Raw genomic sequence first — 22,699 nt, 5'->3', positions numbered from 1 at the left:
ATGTCTCATTAGATTTGTAAAAATAATTTAGAAGGGTAAGAAGATTGAGAAAGAAACTATTCCTTAGATGAATGAGGAGTATGAAGTTAAAGAGGAAGAAGAATCTACTAAGGACATAAAGAATGAAAATTATGATGCTAAGGTTCATGAGCTTGAGGAATAGGAGAAGGAAAATTAGATTGAAATCATAATAAACCTATATTAGTTGGAAGACACTTTATTATATCATATATAATTCTTCACCCCATACTGGAAATGAAATCCTATAAATATTCTTCCTTTCCCTTTTTGAGATGACATTATTTTTCCTTGAGACGTTTAGTCTTAGGTTTATTACTTGTTGAATGGAAATACTCTCTTGAAGATTCTATAATATTCTTCACAGATGAGAAAAAATTAATTTAATTATGCCATTCACTTTCTTTGCAAGATAGTTTATGGGATTATCAAGAGAGTCCTATTTTGTGTGGTAGTTGGTAGATTTAGGTTGAAGACATTTGTGTAGTATAAATAAGAAGACCAAACCAATGAAGAAGAGAAGCATAAGGAGGATATTGAAGACTAGAAATTCTATGTGTACAACCTCTTTAAATACTAGGCTAGAATAGCTAGGGATAATGAAAGTTATTTTGGTTTAATGACTTGTTTAAACTTAAGATAACCCATCTTAATATCATAACATGTTTTCTCATCTTTAAACTTTAGAAACTTTGTAATGTTGCACACTATTAGTTTTTTTAGTAGAATTAGAGCTATTAACTCTTGAAAATATTTTGTGACGAACAAATATGCTAGTGTTAAAGTTAATAACTCAGTAACATGATCTCTCTATAGATGGTTGTTATGATTTATAATTAATTTTATAGGTGGGGGTGTTTTGGATTCCTCTCAAATTTAAAGGCCCTAAGTAGGAATTCCACTTTAGCTTCTTTATATTTGCTTCTAGTACTATGGGATTTGGTGTTAGATTATTGTGACTAATCAGGAAAGTATTGTACATACTTTTTAAATTTATGGGTCGTGGCCGACATGGTAGCTGACATATTATGGCCGACATATGGCCAACATGTTGTAACCCTAAAATGAATAAAATACTTGTAGAAAAGGGTTTAGGATTAGGTATTTTTATGTGTTGTGATGCGAAATTGCTTCTTGCAGCGATATTGAGCTATAAGGGATTACAGATTGTAATCAGGTTGTAATCACTGGATTGTAATAAGATCGGACTTGTTGTTTGGTGGATGTAGCCCAAGGATTGGGTGAACCATGTTAAATCTTGGTGCCTTGTGTTCATTTCTGTGTGATCTATTATTTTATGTTATTGGTTATATTTGCATGTAGTTTTTTATTTCTATCCATGGTTTATCCTAACAAGTGGTATCAGAGCCTAGTTGTCTTTCAATTATCCTCTGTAGGAAATTCTCACGGTTAAGTGGGAGTCTCATGGTTGAGTGGGAGCGATGGCAGATGAGGGTAAGCTGAGGGTTGACAAGTTTAATGGGCAGAACTTCCAGTTATGGAAGATGCAAATGGAAGACTATCTATATCAGAAGGATTTATGGAAGCCATTGGAAGGCAAAGCCAAGAATCAGGGAACTATGTCAGAGGCTGAATGGGATCTTTTGGACAAAAAGGCACTCGAAAGCATTCGATTATGCTTGGCACCATCAGTGGCATTTAATATTACAAAAGAAAAGATGACAGAAGATTTGATGAAACCCTAGTGACACTGTATGAAAAGCCCTCCGCTTCAAACAAGGTATTTCTCATGAAGCGTTTATTTAATATGAAAATGGCAGAAGGTGGATCAGTTGCAGATCATTTAAATGATTTTAATACTATTATTAGTTAGTTATCTTCTGTGGGTATCAATTTTGATGAATAAATTAGGGCTCTCTTGATTTCGTGTTCTTTGCCTAAAAGCTGGAATGGCTTGGTAATGGCAATGAGTAATTCTGTTCCTAGATCTAGTACCCTAAAATATGATGATGTGATTTACATCAGGAAGTGCTTTGAATGCATAAAGCAGGGGGAGAATAACTGAGAGAGGAAATAACTCTGGAAATCATGGGAAATCAAGAGGAAAGTCAAAGGGGAGGAGGTCTCAATCGAGAGGACCAAATGATTGCTAGTACTGTGGGAAACCAGGGCACAAAAAGAAAGATTGATGGAATCAAAAGAAAAATGAAGGAGATAAATCAGATGGAGACAAGGAGGCAAATGTGGTAAGTAAAAAATCCGAAGAGGATGCTTTGCTTCTGTCTTTAGAGAGTGTTGATGATTCATGGGTTTTAGATTCTGGTGCTTCATTTCATGCTACACCTCATAGAGGTTATTTCATTGAATATGTCCAAGGGGATTTTGGGCTTGTTTATTTGGGGGATAATGAACCCTGTCAGATTATTGGAAAGGGAAAAATTAAGATTAAGTTGCAGAATGGGAATCATTGGCTACTACATGAGGTAAGACATATTCCAAAGCTGAGTAGAAATTTAATTTTAGCCAGGCAACTCAGTGATGAGGGTTGTGTAGTTACTTTTAATGATAAAAATTGGAAGGTTTCAAAAGGTTCCCTTGTAGTAGAAAAAGGTGTGAAAGTAGGCACCTTATATCTTTGTATAGGTCATATTGTTCCTTCTACTTTGATTGTTTCAGAGAAAAATGAATGTTCAGGAATAATTGATGTAGTTGAGCAGGGAGAACAAATAGTTGTTGTAGATTCTGATACAGTGCTATGGCACAATAGAATTGGGCACATGAGTGAGAAAGGTATGAAAGTACTTCATTCAAAGAAAGTTTTACCAGGTCTAAAATGTGTGACTATGGATTTCTGTGAAAGTTGTGTGTATGGAAAACAAAAGAGAGTGAGTTTTGTAAAGATTGGGAAGGAAAAAAAAAAAAAAAATTAGAGCTTGTGCATACAGATGTATGGGGACCAGCTTAGATATCTTGCCTTGGTGGCTCTCATTATTATGTTACATTTATTGATGACGCAACTAGAAAAGTATGGGTTTATTTCCTTAGACAAAAATCTGATGTATTTCAAACTTTTAAGAAATGGAAATGCTTGGTTGAAAATGAGACTAGTAAGAAATTAAAATGTCTCAGATCTGATAATGGTGGTGAGTATTGCAGTCATGAATTTGAAGATTATTGCTCCACTAATGGTATTCATAGATAGAAAACTGTTCCAAGGACTCCACAGGAAAATGGAGTGGCTAAACGCATGAATAGGACTATAATGGAGCACGCAAGGAGCATGAGGTTGCATGCTGGGTTTCCCTTACACATGTGGGTAGAGGCTATCAATATGGCAATATATTTGATTAATAGAGGTCCCTCTACTCCTTTGGGCTGTGGTATTCCAGAGGAAGCATAGATTGGTAAGAAGGTGAGTTAATCTTTTCTCAAGACCTTCGGTTGTGAAGCTTTTTCTCATATAGACTCTGAAAATAGAACCAAGCTAGAAGCTAAATCAAAGAAATGTGTCTTTGTTGGATATGGCATTAATGAATTTGGTTATAGGCTTTGGGATTTTGAAAATCTTAAAATTGTTAGAAGTCAGGATGTCATATCCAATGAGAAAGTGTTGTACAAAGATCTGTTGCAGCAACATGAGAAGAAAGTAGATGATTATGTAGTGTTGGATGATACTCCAAAAGCTGATATTCCAGCAATTCCTCATGATGTGCAAAAGCTACAAAAACAAATACCACACACACTAGTAAATGTTAGATGGTCAATGAGGCAAATTAGACCTCCACAAAGGTTTTCTCCCTCTTTGTATTCTATTTTACTTACTGATGCTGGTGAACCCAAAAGTTATAATGAAGTTGTGCAGGTCGATACTAAGATTCAGTGGGACTCTGCAATGAAAGATGAAATGGACTCTTTGCCGAAAAATAAGACATGGGATTTGTGCAAGTTGCCTATAGGTAAAAAGGCTCTACAGAATAATTGGGTTTATAGGTTGAAAGAAGAGGAAGGAGGTAAGAAAAGATTTAAGGCTAGGTTAGTTGTAAAAGGATTTGCACAGAAAAAGGGAATTGATTTTGATGAGATATTTTCTCCTGTTGTTAAAATGACTTCTATTCATACTGTTTTAAGTCTTGTGGCTACTGAAGATTTGCATTTAGAGCAGTTGGATGTTAAAACAACCTTTCTTCATGGTGATTTGGATGAAGAAATATATATGGCTTAGCCATAGGGTTTTGAGGTCAAAGGTAAGGAGAACTTAGTGTGCAAATTGAATAAAAGTTTATATGGCTTGAAGCAAGCACCTCGGCAATGGTATCTGAAATTTGACAATTTTATGCATGAGCATGGATATAATAGGTGTCATTTAGATTACTGTGTTTATTTTAAGAGGTTGGATGATGATAGCTACATTACTTTATGTTTATATTTTGATGATATGCTTGTAGCTGGGTCTAACATGGATCATATTAAGGGACTAAAATGCTAGTTAGCACATACATTTGCTATGAACGATTTGGGGGCAGCAAAACAAATCCTTGGTATGAAGATTTATAGAGATAGGAAGAACAGAACTTTGATAATATCTCAGGCTGATTATGTTGAGAAGGTGTTGTAATGTTTCTCTATGGAGAATGCTAAAGTTGTCAGCACACCTTTACCTGGTCATTTGAAATTAACTAAGGAGATGTGTCCCAAGACACAAGAAGAGGAGGATAAGATGTCCAAGGTACCCTATGCTTCAGCTGTAGGAAGCTTGATGTATGCTATGGTATGCACTAGGCCAGATATTGCACATGCAGTGGGAGTCGTTAGTAGGTATATGAGTCATCCAAGATTTGAGCATTAGAATGCTGTTAAGTGGATTCTTAGATATTTGAGAGGAACATTCAATAAGTGTTTACACTTTGTGGGCTCTACTACTGATTTACAGGGCTATGTTGACTCAGATTTGGTTGGGGATATTGATACCAGGTGGAGTACTATAGGTTATGTCTTTACTGTTGGTGGGGCAGCTGTGAGCTGGGTTTCTATGTTACAAAAGATTAATGCTCTATCCACTACTGAGGCAGAGTATGTTGCTGCTATAGAGGCAGCCAAGGAGATGATATGGCTTCAATTCTTCTTGGAAGAATTGGGACATCCTCAGAAGGATAATTATTTGTTCACAGATAGTTAGAGTGCCATTCATCTTGCTAAGAATTTAGCTCTGCATTCTAAGACTAAACACATATAGTTGCGGTATCATTTCATTCGGTCAGTTTTGGAGGATGGACAGTTAAAGCTGGAGAAGATACATACTAATGACAATCCAAGAGATATGTTGACAAAGGTTGTACCAAGGGAGAAGCTGAACTCCTCTTCAGCTTTGGTTGGTCTTTTAGATTGAACATGAATAAAAGAACAGCAGAGTCCAGGGTGGTTTGCTCCAATGGGAGCCCCATGTGGTAGTGGTATTGGTACATGATCAATCTCCAAGTGGGAGATTGTTTTTTAGTGTGGAGCCTGATCAGTCTGCAAGTGGGAGATTTTTAGATTATGGTGACTGATCAGGAAAGTACTATACATACTTCATAAATAGTGGGGTTCAGGGCATTGCCTCGAAATTTTTTTTTTGGGCTGTGGCCGACATGGTAGCCGACATATGGCCGACATGTTGTGACCCTAAAATGAATAAAATACTTGTATAAAAGGGTTTAGGGTTAGGTATTTTTATGTGTTGCGATGTGAAATTGCTTCTTGTGGTAGTATTGAGTTGTAAGGGATTACAGATTGTAATTAGGTTGTAATCACTAGATTGTAATAAGATCGGACTTGCTATTTGGTGGATGTAGCCCAGGGATTAGGTGAACCACGTTAAATCTTGGTGCCTTGTGTTCATTTTTGTGTGATCTATTATTTTATGTTATTGGTTATATTTGCATGTAGTTTTTTATTTCTGTCTGTGGTTTATCCTAACATTTGGGCCCTCTTTTCTTTTACTTATTAGAAAATATGACTTGAGAATAGCTATTTATAATTTTTCCTTCTTTTCTTAATGATATCCTATAGTAATAGAGGAGGATAAGTTTATTTTATGTATTGTATTATTCCTTTTAATGATTTATCTTCTCAAGGATCTTATAACTCTTGTGGAATTATGAAAAATAAAAATTTTAGATGCAAAAAGGGATTTCTCTAAACTAATAGGTTCCCTATTTAGATTTTTTCATTTTTCTAGAACATCTTGAATGATGATATTTTAAAAGTTATGTATCAATCTTAGACTAATAACTAGATGCATAGAGTCATAAATTCTACTTTTTCTTATTTGACTTCAAAGAAAGTTGGGGATAAGTTTTTTAAATCTAATTTTCCTACTTCTCATAAAAAAATATCTATTTGCCATATTATCTTATCCATTAGCTAATTAATAGTATTAATCTTTTAGGGATAAACCCAACAAACCAATATTACATGAAGGGAGCTTATGTGATTGATTTTTTATTATATGTTATATTATTAAAGAGTCTCTACTATAGTCTGGTCTAGTTAAACAGGAAAACCCTTTGAACCCTAGTAGCAGTAAAGGTTATGGGAAACAAATTATTCCTAAATTGGAAGATATTACTCTACATTTTACTAAAAGAAAGAAAGAAACTATGAACGAAAAGGATTTAGATGGAGGAAGCATTGAAGAAGAAATTAAAGATACTTTGATAGAGTGGTGTTTGAAGAGAATGGTTATGACTAAGGAAGGGGGAGTGGATATTCATTTGTCTCTATAGAAAGACTTTACACACCTCCTAGACAAGGTCAATTCCTATGTGCATTCATTCTTAGGAAAAGAAATGTTTCTCATAAGAAGAAAAGAGTGAGGAGGAAGAAATAGCAATCAAGGATGATAATGAATAGGACCTAGAAATGAGGCTCCTCTCCTCATGGATTGTGCAGAATTTGTGGAGCATGATGCTTAAATTTGACCACAAGCCTTGATTTAGAAGGAGGCTAGAGATGGAAATGAGGGTAACATTAAGAAAGCCAATCAGGAAATTACCCAATGGTTATAAGGGTTGACATGGATGAGTTTAAAACTAAACTATTCAAAGATAATTTAAGGGTAGTTAGGGTTGATCCTCTGCTTGGGCTCTTGCAAATCACAAAAGTTATTTATCTCTACACATTTTGTAGGAAAAATGGACTTTCAAAGTCCCATTAAAACTCTAAATATTAAGTATAGAGAAATGTATACCAAGATAGAATAGGTCTAGGGTAGAGTGTAGGAAGGAGGTGTAAAAGTGAAGAATAGGGAGGTCAAAAATAAAAATAGAATCACCAAGAACCTAATGTAAAGTGTAGATAAAATGGAAAATATAGTGAAAGGTATCTCAAAGAGTTATCAGGGGATCATAGAAGCTATAGTGGATTGCTTCGATATGCTGGTGGGGAAGGTGGACCAAGATTCTTACAGGCTCCTAGTTCTTGATTAAGAGGCTTCAAATATTGTTGGGAATACCCCAGGCAATGGGAAACATACCAAATCTCAACTAACAACTAATGCTCAATATATAATGATTATATATAGATCATATGCCATTTTCTAACACACTTATTTAAAATAGTAAGCAATAGCTATGAATTTTTTGCTCAACTAATAGCCAATTCTCAATATATAATGATTATATGTAGCTTGTATGACATTTTCTAACACACTTATTTGAATGCTGAGAATTCATGTATAAATGAGAAATGTGTCCATGCTTATGAAATCTTGTAACTTTGTTATAAGCTAGAGTGTAGAATTCAATATATTAGAAAAATCCATGAAAAAGCACTAATAAGAATTCACTTGCATTTATTTTATATTCAATATTTTTTTCATTTTATGTCATTATGTGCCTATTCAAGGATGTTCTTATGGGTGCTCCCGATTCTACTACTATAGGAGATCGAATGACCTTAAATGGTCTAATTGATATGCTATGCTAAGGGATTGGCAAGGGGGAAACATTACTATGATGGTGCAAGAGGTAAGCTTGAAATTTACCTTAGATTTTTCATAATATTTTGTTCATTTTTACTTTTGAAATGTAGGCTATCTCCAAAGTTGTTCCAACCCTATTACACCATTTAGTACACTTCGTATTATGCTAGTGGTAAGATTTGATCTAGTTTCATGTTCATTTAACTAACTTATTTCACCTTTACAAATTTTGTTAATATTTTCATTTTTTTCTATAGGGAATTTCTATAGTAACTCCACCAAGCATGCAAGATCTAATAATGCCATTGGTTATGCAAAAAGATAAGAGTCAATCATATTTTTGTGCTGGTTTGGTTGTGTTATTTATGTTAACCTTGCTTATGGTGGAATTCATTACTACCAACTTTAGAGTCTAACAAATCCAAGTTCTTCAAAAAAGAAGAAGTAAGCTATCTAAAGTATTCCAATCCTATGTCTCCAATTTTAGATTAATACAAATTTAACCTCTCCAAATTTGTCAATCCTCTTAAATTTAATAGACTAACATTATTAATGTTATTATATCCTAGTATAACCTTGTCAAATGCACTTTGATGTGCTACCATATCCTTACTTTTCAGCTTCTGTTCATGGGGTGAAGGTGGTGCAAGTGAGGCTCTTTCCGAATGTACATGTTCTTGTCTGCTATTCCCCTTCTCACGTATAGGCTTACATTGGTAGCCTTTGGAGTGACTTGGTCATTTAATGCCACAATTTCCTTATAAAAACTTAGTAGTTATTTTATGACTAGAAGATGAATTATTTCCCCTCCTAGAAAGCTTATTATGAGAATGCATACCCATATTACATAGAGAAGCCCTAGCAATGTTGTCAATAGAAGCTTCATGAGAAAAAAACTATTTTAACTGATTTCTTGTTCAAATATGCAACGTGAGGAAGGAGGTTTAGTAATTATTTCCTAATTGTCTCATCCCCTACATTTGTATGAACTAGATTACCCAAGAGATAAAGTGCCAATAACATACAATAATTGGCTTTAAGTTGACCCAGTGTTTTTCCTATTATGATTTTGTTGAAACTTCTATCCAAAATTGTCAATTTTAACAATCATTGTAGACCTTCAATATAACTTATCTTGTTACCAGATAGGTATAGCTCCTTTACTAAGGTACAAGTAGCCATTCCTACACAAGAAAGAGCAATGTATATATATGCAAAGTTTGAACATGCTATATAGAAGTCACGTGCAAAATAATTAGGTGGAGAGTCTATATACCATGACCAATTCTTGTTATTTTATTGTAGCTATGATTAATTACACACAAATGAGTTAGCTCCTAGATCCCTTCAATGGAAGTAAATTTTTCCTAAGATAGGTCTAGAGTATGAAGATCTTTACTATAGATCCTTGAGTGATACATAGTGCCAAAAAATACAAATGAATGAAACTACTTTATGTGCAAAATAGAGCTAATTTACTATTTGATATAGGGAAAATGAAAAAAATATTAACTACAAAAGTTACTAAACTATATGGTACCTAGATAAATTTATAGTTGGAAGGCTAGAAAATACTAGTATAACACACAAGCCAATGCCAGAGATTTGTGCCACAATTCAGGAAACATTTAATGATCGAATCACATTATTGGCAAGCTCCATTTCATTGTCACCTTGCATGCTAGTGTTTAATTTCTTCAAAGCCTCTGAAATCTCAATATTGTGCTTTCCATGCTATGTAACTTAATCCACACCAATTTTAATTTCTCCCAAAGCACCCCCATTCTTGAAAGAGAGTTGTTGTATCTATACTACTAACCCACTCTTCCACATGTATCATATTAGACTATTCAACTAAAAAGGCCACCCATTAACTATTAAACTATTTATAGCCTTCACTTAAGTAACTCTATATAATGACTATATATGGTGATTTCCTATATGGTGAGGGGTTTACAGTTGAAACCATAGCCCCTATGAATTTGAACTTACTTTTTGGTTGGATATGACTGGTCCTACGAGGCCTCGATAATAATGACTTGTTTAAGTATTTATTGTTTTACAAAGTTGTTATTCAAGTCATTTTCTATCCTTGGCTATGAACCCAACTTTTTATCATTCTATCCTAATATCTATATATTGCGATAGAGAGAGAAATAAAAAATTTAAATGGTAATGTAAGTTAGTAGGATTTAGAACTAACAAAATAAAGCTCTCTAAGAAAGAGTTTCCTATGATTAGAATGAGAGCCACGAGGTTAAGGAGAAGATCAATGCTAATGAGCAATCGTTATATTGAGAGAAATTTTAAAGGCATTCATTCAAATGAGGATAATAGAGCAAAAAGTAATGTCATAGATAATTATAGAAGTTAAAAGGGCACATTAATATAATGTTTGGTTTCTCGAAAGATAGTGATATGTGTATTTGAGGCAAGGTCAAAATATTGAATGACAAGCATGACCCTATTACGAGGTAGAAGCACTCCTAATAGAGCAAAAAAAAGATTGATATTAAAAATCTTGAAAGGAAACAAAGGCCAATGAGCATGCAAGCACAACAAACAGAGAATAGTGATCTCCAAAAACCATTAATAAAAGCCAAGGTAACTATGAGAACCATTCCTGGAAGTGGTGAGAATGATGCACTGATCAATGATATTAGAGAAATCAGTTGAAATGATAGTAAAAAATGAAGATTTATATCTGCATCATGAACTTTTAGAGACATGGTTGAACACTATGAACAAAAGAACAATAATTTTCAATGATTCACAATACTAAATTTGTTCAAGAATGATAGCTATGAAAGATGAAAAAGATAATTTATGGGAAATTAAATAAAACTCTTATAACAAAGAACAATAGATCCATAAGATGTGTCAGAGATCCTAACAGAAGAACATGAAGACATAATCATTATTAGTCATTAAGATAAAATGGCAAGATTAAAATAACACTATGCCAAGAGGAAGAACATTAATATAATAGAGATTTTCCTTATACATTAGACCGTAGTGGAATATAAGCTAAGAGAAGTTTACAGTTAGAGGATATGACATATGCATGAGTGCATTTTTGAATAACAAGAGCTTAGCCCATTACAATCAAAGGATATTCCTAGTCACTATTCCAACACAAGGATCAGAGTTGAAGCCTCAAATAGTAGTCAAATCTCTAACCAATATAAGTACAAGGCAAAAAAGTCATGACTTGCTAAAATAGTGATAAGAGGTAAGGTTAAACCCCAAAATTAGGGGTTTGAATACAGAAACTATGACCGTATAATAAATGATAATACACAAGATGTCTCTCTAAAAATCCTCTAAAATTAGAAAGTTGTCTAAACATATCAAATCAGAGGAAATAATTCTAGAATTTTCAAACAACTAAGTTTAGGCTCCTATTAATTCTCCTCAATAGGAATGATATTAAAAATTAAGGAATATGTTAATGCAAGTGAGGACCATTTTATGTAAATTTCATCTCCATGTACTTACATCTAGGCTAACTTTTCTAGTTTTAGATCACTGCACCTTAATAGATTTGTAGATGCTTCTAAGCTAGAAAATTGATTCTAACCTATAATTTAGATAATATGAACTTTGTATCTTGACTGATACCTGATATAATATTATTAATATAAGTCTTTTATTTTGAAACCCTCCTATCAATTATCATTCATAGAATTGATATTTAAATTATAGGAGTGTGTTAATGTAACATAGCAACCAAGATTAGAATTGGCTGAAGAGGAGATGGGTTTCAAGTAGAATGATTATTCAGTGCAACATGGGGACCAAACAAATAATGAGATGGATGAGGATTAATTTCTTTAATGTGCCACTCAAGTAGGTAATAATATAATAATAGGGCATCCTTTACTTCTGGTGGATACTTTAGATTGTGTATGCAAAACGTTGTAGAGTTACAATGTTTTTGAAACCCTAGTGTTTTGTCAATTTTTTTGGATTTGATTAAGACTTGTTTTGATCAATCATTCAAATTTAGTGTTTAGAGACTAGATGCTAGAGGTCTACGGTTCAAATTTAATCAAGGAGAATCTCCAGAGAATTTGGCTGGGTACTTCACATAGCATCTATAATCTATCTAAATCATGGAATATATTTGGGACTACATTATATTGTTGTAGATTATCATTGGTATTATATCGTGAAATATATTTGGGACTGCTATAAATTATCATAAAAATTTATAAGTATCTATCTCTTATTAAAATGAATGAAACACTTAGCACTTATTATGTATCAAGCTGGTATTCACAAAAAAATTGAATCCTTTCAAATATAAAATTTTGTTCTTCTTAAGTGATATGATTCTCTTAGAACTTGTGACACGTAACACAATGATTAGCTTCCCAAATGAAATTGAAACTAATAGTAAAATCATTGACTAAGATTTTATTTTTAGGAGATGTGTTTCAATGGCACTAATGCACTATCAAAATTGGGTAAAACACACATCCTTAGCACTAATAATAAATCAATATCACCTAATTGAATCCCCTGAACATAAATTAACATAAATACTAAAGAATACATTGAACAGCAAAAAAATGTTTTTGTCCTTTGAAATAATATGCATAACATGGAGACAGAGGCAACCTTATTTTTCTACAATAACCATTCTCATAGTTGGTGTCATGGGATTTCTCATTTTTAGCCTCAAGTAATTCTATGTGTGCAATGGAATTTTGTTTTATTGTATTCACTCTATCTAACGTGAGTATTTTCCTTGTTCTTACTATGTATCCATGCAATTCAAATGGGATGAAATCTAATTTTTTTTTCAAAAAAAAAATCATGTGAGTTCAACAAGTTGTGTGACACATTGATACTCTTATCAGGCATGTAAATGTGTAATCTTCTCAAACTAAACTTTAAAATTAGGTGTATCATGTTAAAGACTAGTTTGATTAATAAGCTCAATCTATAAAATGGGCTATTGTTTCATGAAAAATGTTAAATGCTTAATTTTTTTTCTTAGTATATGATATTTAAGGGTTTTTGTTTAATGTCTTCAGCTGTAAACATCACACACTCGCATCTGACTTCAATGATAAAAGTGTTAAATAGTCAAAGTCTACATTTTTTTTTAAATCTTAATTTTTTTCTTTTGTGTGTGATGTTTATGGAAAATATGTACAGGTAGTATCCAAATAATTGGTTGGTCTTTGCAACAACATTACAATGGTGAAAAGTATGAGTAGTTCATGGAAAGAAAGCTTGTTCTTGTTGTTAGAGATGTGGCACTCAATGATATTGAATCAAAGAAATTTTAAGGGACAATTTGTGTAAAAAAATACATATTATGTTCAAATCTTCTGTCACTGAACTTTTATGAGAGGTTTGTTATTTGAAATGGATAATTTAATTTTGAGTTGTAACTTATCTATATTTAAATATATACTAAAGTTATATAGTAATAATCCATAATTTAATGTTTCAAATGATAAATTATTTATTATTATTTTAGACTATAATTTAAAAATGTGACACAATTACTCAAATTTCGTTATATTCAAACCAATATTTATCACCATATATAAGTATATGTTTTAAGTTTGAACTTGAGAAGATAAAATCTATAAACTCCTCATTTGTGGATGATTCTTCAACCTGAAATATTATGATTTCAAGAAATCTCTTAACTAAAAAGTTAGACTTCTAACTCTCCTTCAAAACAATCTAAAGTATATTATTTTTCATAACACATTATCTATTCTACATGGCTTTGTAAATTGTAGGTGTGATAATTCTATGAAATTTAATGAATTGGGAAGTAAGAATGTGGTCAATTTTTTAAGCATAAAAAAAAAACCCCAACTTCTATGTTACGCATTAACCAACATACATAGTGAAGAAAAGGTGCATGTCTTTTATGTATGATGTTTAAATGATTATGTGTTGACATTCAGTTTAGATTTGAAATTTGTAAGTTCTATCAAATCTGTTAATCTGTTTTAATTGCTATTGTTTTGGCAAGAAAGAAAACAAGAAGAAGAAGATGAGGCCCTTTATCAAGTCTTTATTTCTCTAGGTTAGAATTTTGAATAATCCTATTGATTTGTATGATAATTTAATAATTTATGTGTGCATTTTATTTGTGTATGTTTTAAATTTTGGAGTGAGTTGTGTATGTTTACAATTTTTATAACATATATTTTTATTATTAAAATAATAGATTTTATTAATTTTGTAGGAGTTGATGAAATCCAACTCCGCAGTCGCCAAGATCACCTATATGCAAATAGCTTGCTGAAGAGAAACCGAAAGAGCAAGAGCATGAAGCAAACAATTCAAGAGGAAATATTTCACAATAGGAAAATGAGATTGCTATGTGAATGGAATGATTTACAATGAGAGAGAGACCGTTTAAAAGGCCTCATGGAAGCTTGTAGAACAAGCTGGAAGGAGGTAGTGGACAAAAATGACAACTCAGCACATATCCTCAAAAAGTGGAATATGCTAAAAAAGGAGAAAACTCCCGAGTTGTCAACAACAACCACTACATGCATTAAATACTAAATATGCATTAAGCTAAGTAAGCTTAAGTAATAGAATAAATAATTAATAATTAATTATTTACTCTAACACCCCCCCTTAAGTGCAACTTAGGGAAATGCCTTAAGCTCACAAAACTAAGATGAAATGCAAAATGGGTCCCGGCAACGAGGCCATGTTAGGTACCCATGTACAATGCAAGAAGAATGCAACCTCTGTAAGCGAGGAAAGAGAGAAAACCACATGGGAAAAACCCTCCCCCAAAAAAGAGGTAAAAACAACATGCTAAAAAAAACATGAAGTGAAGGAAGGAAGGCCTCAACCAATCCCCCCAAGGACAACTTCCGTAACCCCAAGCATTGACCGTAGCTGAAGAAAGCGGGGCGATGCAAAAGGCTTAGTGAAGAGGTCTACAACCTGACCGGTAGTAGGAATGTACTCCAATGCAATAACACCATTCTGAATTAACTGACGGATGAAATGCATATGCAACTCAATGTGCTTGGTGCGCTGATGTTCCACCGGGTTGCGAGAAATGTGAATGGCACTCTAATTATCGCACCACAAAATAGTAGGGTGATCAGGAGGGAATCCAAATTCAGTCATCAACTGACGAAGCCATAAAGCCTCCTGACTAGCAAGAACTGCGGCCCTGTACTCAGCCTCTGTAGATGAAAGTGCATGAGCATGTTGCTTCTTGCACGACCATGTGATGGGACTGGTGCCAAGAGAAAACACAAAACTAGAAGTGGACTTTCGATCATCAACATCACCGGCCCAATCTGAGTCAGTGTAGCCAACAATGTGTGGTGTCCCCGTACTATAGTGAATGCCATACATAAGGGTGCCCTAAATGTAGTGTAGAATACGCTTGGCAGCTTGCCAATGACTCTCATGAGGGTCCTGAGAAAACCGAGAGACTAGGCCAACCGCAAAAGATAGATCAGGGCGGGTGTGTGTCAGGTACAAAAGGCTGCCAACCAACTGCCGATATAAAGTAGCATCCACTGTAGGTGAAGAGCAGGAGGTAGACAAAGTGACACCCGACTGAAATGGTGTAGGAGCAGCCTTACAATCTAGCATGTGAAAGCGACGAAGTATGTCAAGAGCATACTTCTGCTGATACACAAAAATGCCAGTAGGAGACTGATGAATCTGAAGACCAAGAAAATAGTGCAGCAAACCAAGATCAGTCATCTCAAACTGGTCCATTAGTGCACACTTAACATTCTGGAGCATGGATGACGAACTACCTGTAAGGATAAGATCATCAACATACAAAACAAGAATTAGTATCTTATCACCAAGACGCTGAATGTACACCGTGGGATCGGAATGGCAACGGGTGAAGCCTGTAGATAGTAAATATGAGTCTATCTTCTCATACCAAGCCCTAGGGGCTTGTTTGAGACCATACAAAGAACGTCGAAGCCTGCAAACCAAGGTGGAATCCTGCACAAAACCTGGAGGTTGCTCCATGTAAATCTCCTCTGTGATATCACCGTGCAGGAAGGCACTCTTCACATCCATCTGATAAAGTGACCATCCCTGTGAAGCTGCGAGGGATAAGACAAGGCGAATAGAATTCATCTTGGCGACAGGAGCAAATGTCTCAGAATAATCAACACCCTCGACTTGCGAAAAACCCTTCTCAACAAGACGAGCCTTATGCTTATCAATGGAACCATTAGCAGCGTACTTAGTGCGATAAATCCACTTACAACGCACTAGCTTTCTCCCCTTGGGAAGAGAACAAAGATCCCATGTGTGGTTCTTCATTAAAGAAGAATATTCCTCCTCCATTGCACTGTCCCATTCTGAATGTCCTGTTGCTTCCGCAAAAGTCTGAGGATCAGTACTAACAGCATGACTCAGAAGACTAGAGCCTGCAGTGTGAGAACGAGTGCGATGGGATGTGGATGGGTCACCAGCTAGAGATCCTGCAGCATCAACAGTAGCTCGAGCCCATTTAGGCATCTGGGAAGGATCTTGTGGTGGAGGGATATCAGGATCACCATGATCATCATCCTCATCATCTATGAAACAAGGTGGAGAGGAAGGGGGAGTAGTGGGAGCTGGAGGAGGCGCTGGAAGTGAGGGATGAACTGCAGGTGGGCTCTCATCAAACTGGACATCCCGGTGAAAAAGGACCTCTCTGGAATCAGGATCAAATAACCTGTAAGCCTTAACATCCTCACAGTAGCCAACAAAAATCAATGGTCGGCTTTTTGGTTCCATTGCTTTCCTCTGAGTAGCAGGTACAAAGGCATATGCTGTACTCCCAAAAACTCTGAATGATGACAGATCAGGCTTGACACGGGACCAGGCCTCCTCAGGAGTCATATGGCGAAGTGCCTTGTGAGGCATCCGATTTTGAATGTAGTTGGCACAATTGACTGCCTCTGCCCAAAAACATGAATCCATGGACCTAGACTGGATCATACAATTGGCCATCTCCCGAAGGGTTCGGTTCTTTCTCTCGGCCACACCATTCTGCTGAGGAGTGTAGGGTACTGAAAGCTGATGCTGAAGACCATGCTCAGAGCATAAATCTCTAAAAGCCTGGTTCACATACTCCCCCCCATTATCTGTGCGTATGCGCCGAATAGAAAGCCCAGACTGCTTCTCTACAAATGCCTTGAACACACGAAATGAATCAAAGGCATCAGACTTGTACTTGAGAAAGTACACCCATGTGCGTCTGGAGAAGTCATCAATGAATGTAAGCACGTATCTAGCACCTGAAAAAGAAGGAGTAGGAAATGACATGAGATCACTATGAATCAGCTCCAAAGGTGCTAAAGCACGAGTGGCTCGTCCATGTGGAAAAGAATCCCTATGTTGCTTGCCAAGTGCACATCCCTGACAAACACCATCTGGACAGGAGATCTGGGGAAGCCCAAGAACAAGTGCCTGTGTGCTCAACTATTTTAGATATCTGTAATTGACATGCCCAAAACGTTCATGCCAAAGTGTGCTTACTGAATCTGCATGTGTAATGAAACATGAATGTGTGTCATCAGAAGACTCAAATCCATCAAATCTGTAGAGACGTGATGCAGAGTCAACACTCCCAGTGGCCACAATCATCTCTGGATCATGTAGGTCCCGAATAACCACATCATGTGGTGAGAACTCGACTGTCTTCCCAGAGCCAGAGTGGCAAATCTGATAGACAGACAGAAGGTTCATCGAAATATCAGGGACACAAAGTACATCCTGTAGAGAACCTCCGGCCAGAGCAATAGTGCCAGAACCCAAAACTAAAAGTTGTGAAGAGTTCCCAACTGCAATATGTGTGGTGGCCGAAGGAGCTAGTGAAGTAAGCAACTTAGGAGTGTTTGTTAAGTGGTGAGAAGCCCCGGAATCAAGAATCCATAAAGGCACTGAAGGCTTAGCTCGTGCAGTAAGAGCATGACCTTTCCCTGCAGATGGAGATGAAGAGTGAGGAGCTGAAATGTTATGCTCCTTCATGGCTGCCTCTAAAGCCTCTAATCATTTCCAACATCGAGAAACCGAATGTCCATCTTTGCCACAAAAGCTGCAGTTCTCACTAGATTTCTTCTTGATCTTGGAGGTAGACTCACCCGATTTTGAAGAATCTTTACCCTTGGGAGGGTTTGCTGGAGGATTAGCTAGAGGATCAGATGTGCCTTTCTTCGATTTGCCTTTCTTTTTTGATTTTCCCTTAGAATTTTGAGCAACCAATGCTTGGCTGGAAGAGCCAGAGCCATCCACTTGCTGGATCTTTGCTTGTTCCCTAGTCAACCTGTCACAAAATGTCTCAAATGAAGGCATCCGATGACGATCTCCAAGGGCATCCATGGTGGAGTAGAAAGTAGAAGAAAAGACCTGATACTGGCCCTTCAGCTTTGAGAGTATCAAAAATATGCACTCATTATCTGTTTTGTTCTTCCCACATCCTTGTAAAACTGCACGCAGGGATTTGAACTTTACTAGAAAGTCCTCAATGGTGGGAAAGTTACTAGGTGACAAAGAAGTTAATTCTGCATCCAACTGAAGTGCTCGGAACTCATTCACTTGTCCAAACAAAGCCTAAAATCTCAGCCAATAAGCCCGTGGACTAGTCAAACCATCCAGGTGAAACAACAAGCTGTCTGAAATGTTGAGTGCAATAAGCCCCATGGCTTCATCCATCTTGTTCCTGTGCTGTAGAATCTCATAAGGTCATTGGAGATTAGGCTGATGCTCATCCAGACAAGACCATAGACCTCTTGACATTAGAAGTCTAGTCATTTGTGCCTTCCATGTGTGGTAGTTGTGTGGTGTGAGACGGGATATAGATGGATCCGCCATTGAGAGAAAGAAGAAGACGGAAGTAGAAGGGTCTTAACTGAAGTAAATTATAGAAAAGAAAGACACCCCCCCACAAACGTACAAAAAATATCTCCCAAATACCACAAAAACAACTAAGGAGAGCAAAAAAACTGAAAAGGAATGTGGATTTGTTGTGCAGAAAAATCCTCTACTTTGACACCAGAAATGGAAGCTCAAATGAACTCAAAATTGTGCGAAACTAGCACCAATGTGTCTGTCTCTGAGTCAGCTTTCCGACGCTTCTTTCGGATCAGAAAAAGACCTCCGTATGCTCAAGTTATAGCCAAAAAACCGACTGCTGCTCAAAAAAATACACTTGCTGGAAAATTACAGACACTGGCATAAATTTGACGGCCATATGCCCGTCACAGACCAGTCGCCGGCAAAAAAATCCGATTACCGAAAAAAGACGTCACTGTCGGGAAAGTGACGTCACTGCCTGGAAAAGACGTCAGCGTCAGAAAAGTGACGTCACGGTCGGAAAAGTTGCAGACGGCGTCGGAGGAATATCCGCCGCCGGCGGTGGCGCCCGGGAGGAAAACCCGGCGGCGCCGCTGTCTGCGGTGGCGGAGGCGCTGTGCCCGGGCGGCGGATGTTCAGGGTGGCGCCGCGGTGGGAGCCGCTGGCGGAGCGGAGAGTTGGAGGCGCGCGGGCGGAGATCGGGTGGCCCCGCGGTGGCGCGTTGGCGCTGCTGCGGCGGTGCTTGGGTTTTTTTTTTTTTAAATTTTTGCACTGTCGCGCATCCGTACGATGGTACGGCCAGACCCTAAAACAAAAAAAATTTGCCTTCCGGAGCTCTGTCTCCAAAAACGGAAAGTTTTATATGAATTTTGACTGTAAATGGCCTTCCGGATCCAATGGTGATGCCCGTTTGGGCTGAAAGTGCTCCAAAAATTTGCTCTAGCCCTGATTTGAAGAAAAAATGCACAAACAAACTAGGGTTTGTGACTTCAAATCACGGCTTCACAAATCCTTCAAACAAGAAGCAGCAGGGAGGCTCTGATACCATGTAGGAGTTGATGAAATCCAACTCCGCAGTCGCCAAGATCACCTATATGCAAATAGCTTGCTGAAGAGAAACCGAAAGAGCAAGAGCATGAAGCAAACAATTCAAGAGGAAATATTTCACAATAGGAAAATGAGATTGCTATGTGAATGGAATGATTTACAATGAGAGAGAGACCATTTAAAAGGCCTCATGGAAGCTTGTAGAACAAGCTGGAAGGAGAGTGGACAAAAATGACAACTCAGCACATATCCTCAAAAAGTGGAATATGCTAAAAAAGGAGAAAACTCCCGAGTTGTCAACAACAACCACTACATGCATTAAATACTAAATATGCATTAACCTAAGTAAGCTTAAGTAATAGAATAAATAATTAATAATTAATTATTTACTCTAACAAATTTGAATGTTCTTACACAATTCCTAATGTTAATTTTTTTGAGATTTACATTAATTCAGCCTTTGGGTACTTTTTAATTAGTAGACTTAGATGAATGTACCACTATGATGATTATATTAAGACAATTTGTTAAGGCATTTACACGCTACTCAAATTTTATTTAAGCTTTCAATAGAAATATGATAAGGTATCCTCTTGAAATTGATAAATATTTTTGAATTTCACAAAATGGATGTATTAGTCGATTGGTTATTAAATACATTACTTTACTATTGCTCTTGTACAAAACATTGAAAGAAAATGTGGTTGCTGACAAAGCTTCTTAGTGTGGCATATTAAAATCTATCATTTTATTTGAGAGGATACCTCAAGTAAGTTAAAAAACTATACCATACTAAAAGTTCCTTGATATCCTTATAGATATTCTCTTGTCTATAATATGAAATTTTAATGATAATAAGTCTAATATCTAATTAATTATGCCTTAAGGATTCTTGATCATTCTTATCTTATGAAAAGAGATATTGCTAAATCCTTTATCCTTGTCCTTAGAAAAGAAAACAAAAGAATAATTATTTTGAAGTCTTAAAAGGGTGTTAGCTCAATGGAAGAGTACTTACTTTATAAGTAGAAGGATGGTGGTTTGATTCCATCACACCCTAACATATATTAACTATTAATTAAAAAAGTGAGATTAAAGATGTGTATCCTTTGTATAAAGACAATATATTTTTTCATTATAAATTTAGTTCCTATAGAGACAAAAGTAAATTGTCTCTCAAGAGACAATTATACTAGTATTTTATATTGTCTTACAAAGACAATTATTTAAGACAACATTTAAGACGCCCACTTAAAGAAAACATTTTAGACAATATACAATTTTTATATAATTTCAAATAAAGGAAAATTACATTAAAATTGTCTCAAATATTTGTTAGTGGTTTTGACATTTGAGTGCCAACACACTTAACCACTCTCTACATTGAAGCCGAGCACACTATGTATTCTGAGCCACACCATGTGTCGAGTCAGAAAATCCAACAGCTGCCGAGTGATCTTAAGATGCCGAGCAACCTTTAGGTGTTGAGTGAAGATCAAGTGCTGAGTGACTTCAAGTGCCGAGAATGATACAAGTGCCAAGTAATATTCACGTGCCGAGTTATAGACAATGCCGAGAAAAATAGGAATGCAACAGGAGCCGAGTACGCTAGTTTGTTATATGTGTCGAGCATCAGGAATCAGTAAGTGCCAAGTAACACATAATGCACATATGAGTTTGTAACATCACTAATTTAGATGTAAACCATTTTTATGGTCGACATATGATGAATCTTGAAGGATTTAATGATAAGATCGAATATTTTATATTTCCTATGCAATCTACATGCAACCAATAAGACAAATGGAGAAGGCATGCAAGCAATAATAAAAGTGCAAGGAATGAGCAGGAAACAGAGATTCAATATGGATCATAGATCCATATCTAACCATAAGTATTTGAATGCCTTTATAATGAAGACAAAATCTCATTAAATCAAGTATATGGATGAAGGAGTGAATGAAAAACTCTAGTGGAGCTCAGAGTGAAGAGTAAAAAGACTTAGAGGAAGTGAGCATCAGTAAAATATTTAGTTGATCAGAACTAAGAAAGGAATATGAATAGACATCAGATTTCATAGAATCAAGATTAGAGAAAGTAGATCAAGTGTCTATATTCAGCAATCAAAGGATTGTAAGCTGCCAGGTTTATTGTACCTAATACTCTCTAGCAATTGTATTAGAAAGGAATCCCTATGGTGATAGGTTAGCTTAATAGCGATTTTTTAGATCCTTTAAATAGGTGATTAAATCCTTTAATAGGGTGACACTTCATGTAAAGTGTTTGTAAATCCTTTAACTAGGTCACTATTGATATAGTCACTACTACACACTAGCCATATTAAAGACGTTGCTTAAAGACAAAATATCAATTTTGTCTTTACCATATTTTTAATATTTAAATTATTTATTAATTTCTTAATTATTTTAAATAAAGACAACAGGAAAATCATGACTTTTCTTAAAATGACTAATTGTGATATAACTTATGGTGGTTAACTTAGTTTACGAGGCATCATCAGCAGTTCTGAGGGCATCATGAACAATTCTCAAGAGAGGCAAGAAGATTAATCATGGACATTACTAGAGTTCATGATTTATGTATATATTTTTGTCATCTATCACGCCCTAGCCGTCGTCGTCTTCAATGAGAACGATTCAGATCCGTATACAATAAACAGGTAAAAACCCTATGTAGATCTCTTGTATGTTTAATCTTTTCTGCTCAGTTTCCTCCACATCTGCATTAGAGTTTTATGGTTTACAATTGATCTTCTCTTTTGGTTTTGGGTTTTCAGTCTAATGGAAAAAGATCACTTGGTCTGGAAATCGTCGATTGCTCACAACCTTGGACCATCTCAAACATAGTTTGTTGGGTAAGACACTTGTGGTG

This window comes from Cupressus sempervirens, chromosome 1, assembly GCF_028749045.1.
Source record: "Cupressus sempervirens isolate cs-2001-9-10 chromosome 1, ASM2874904v1, whole genome shotgun sequence".
Taxonomy (NCBI): Eukaryota; Viridiplantae; Streptophyta; class Pinopsida; order Cupressales; family Cupressaceae; genus Cupressus; species Cupressus sempervirens.
Note: the sequence above shows the minus strand (reverse complement) of the source record.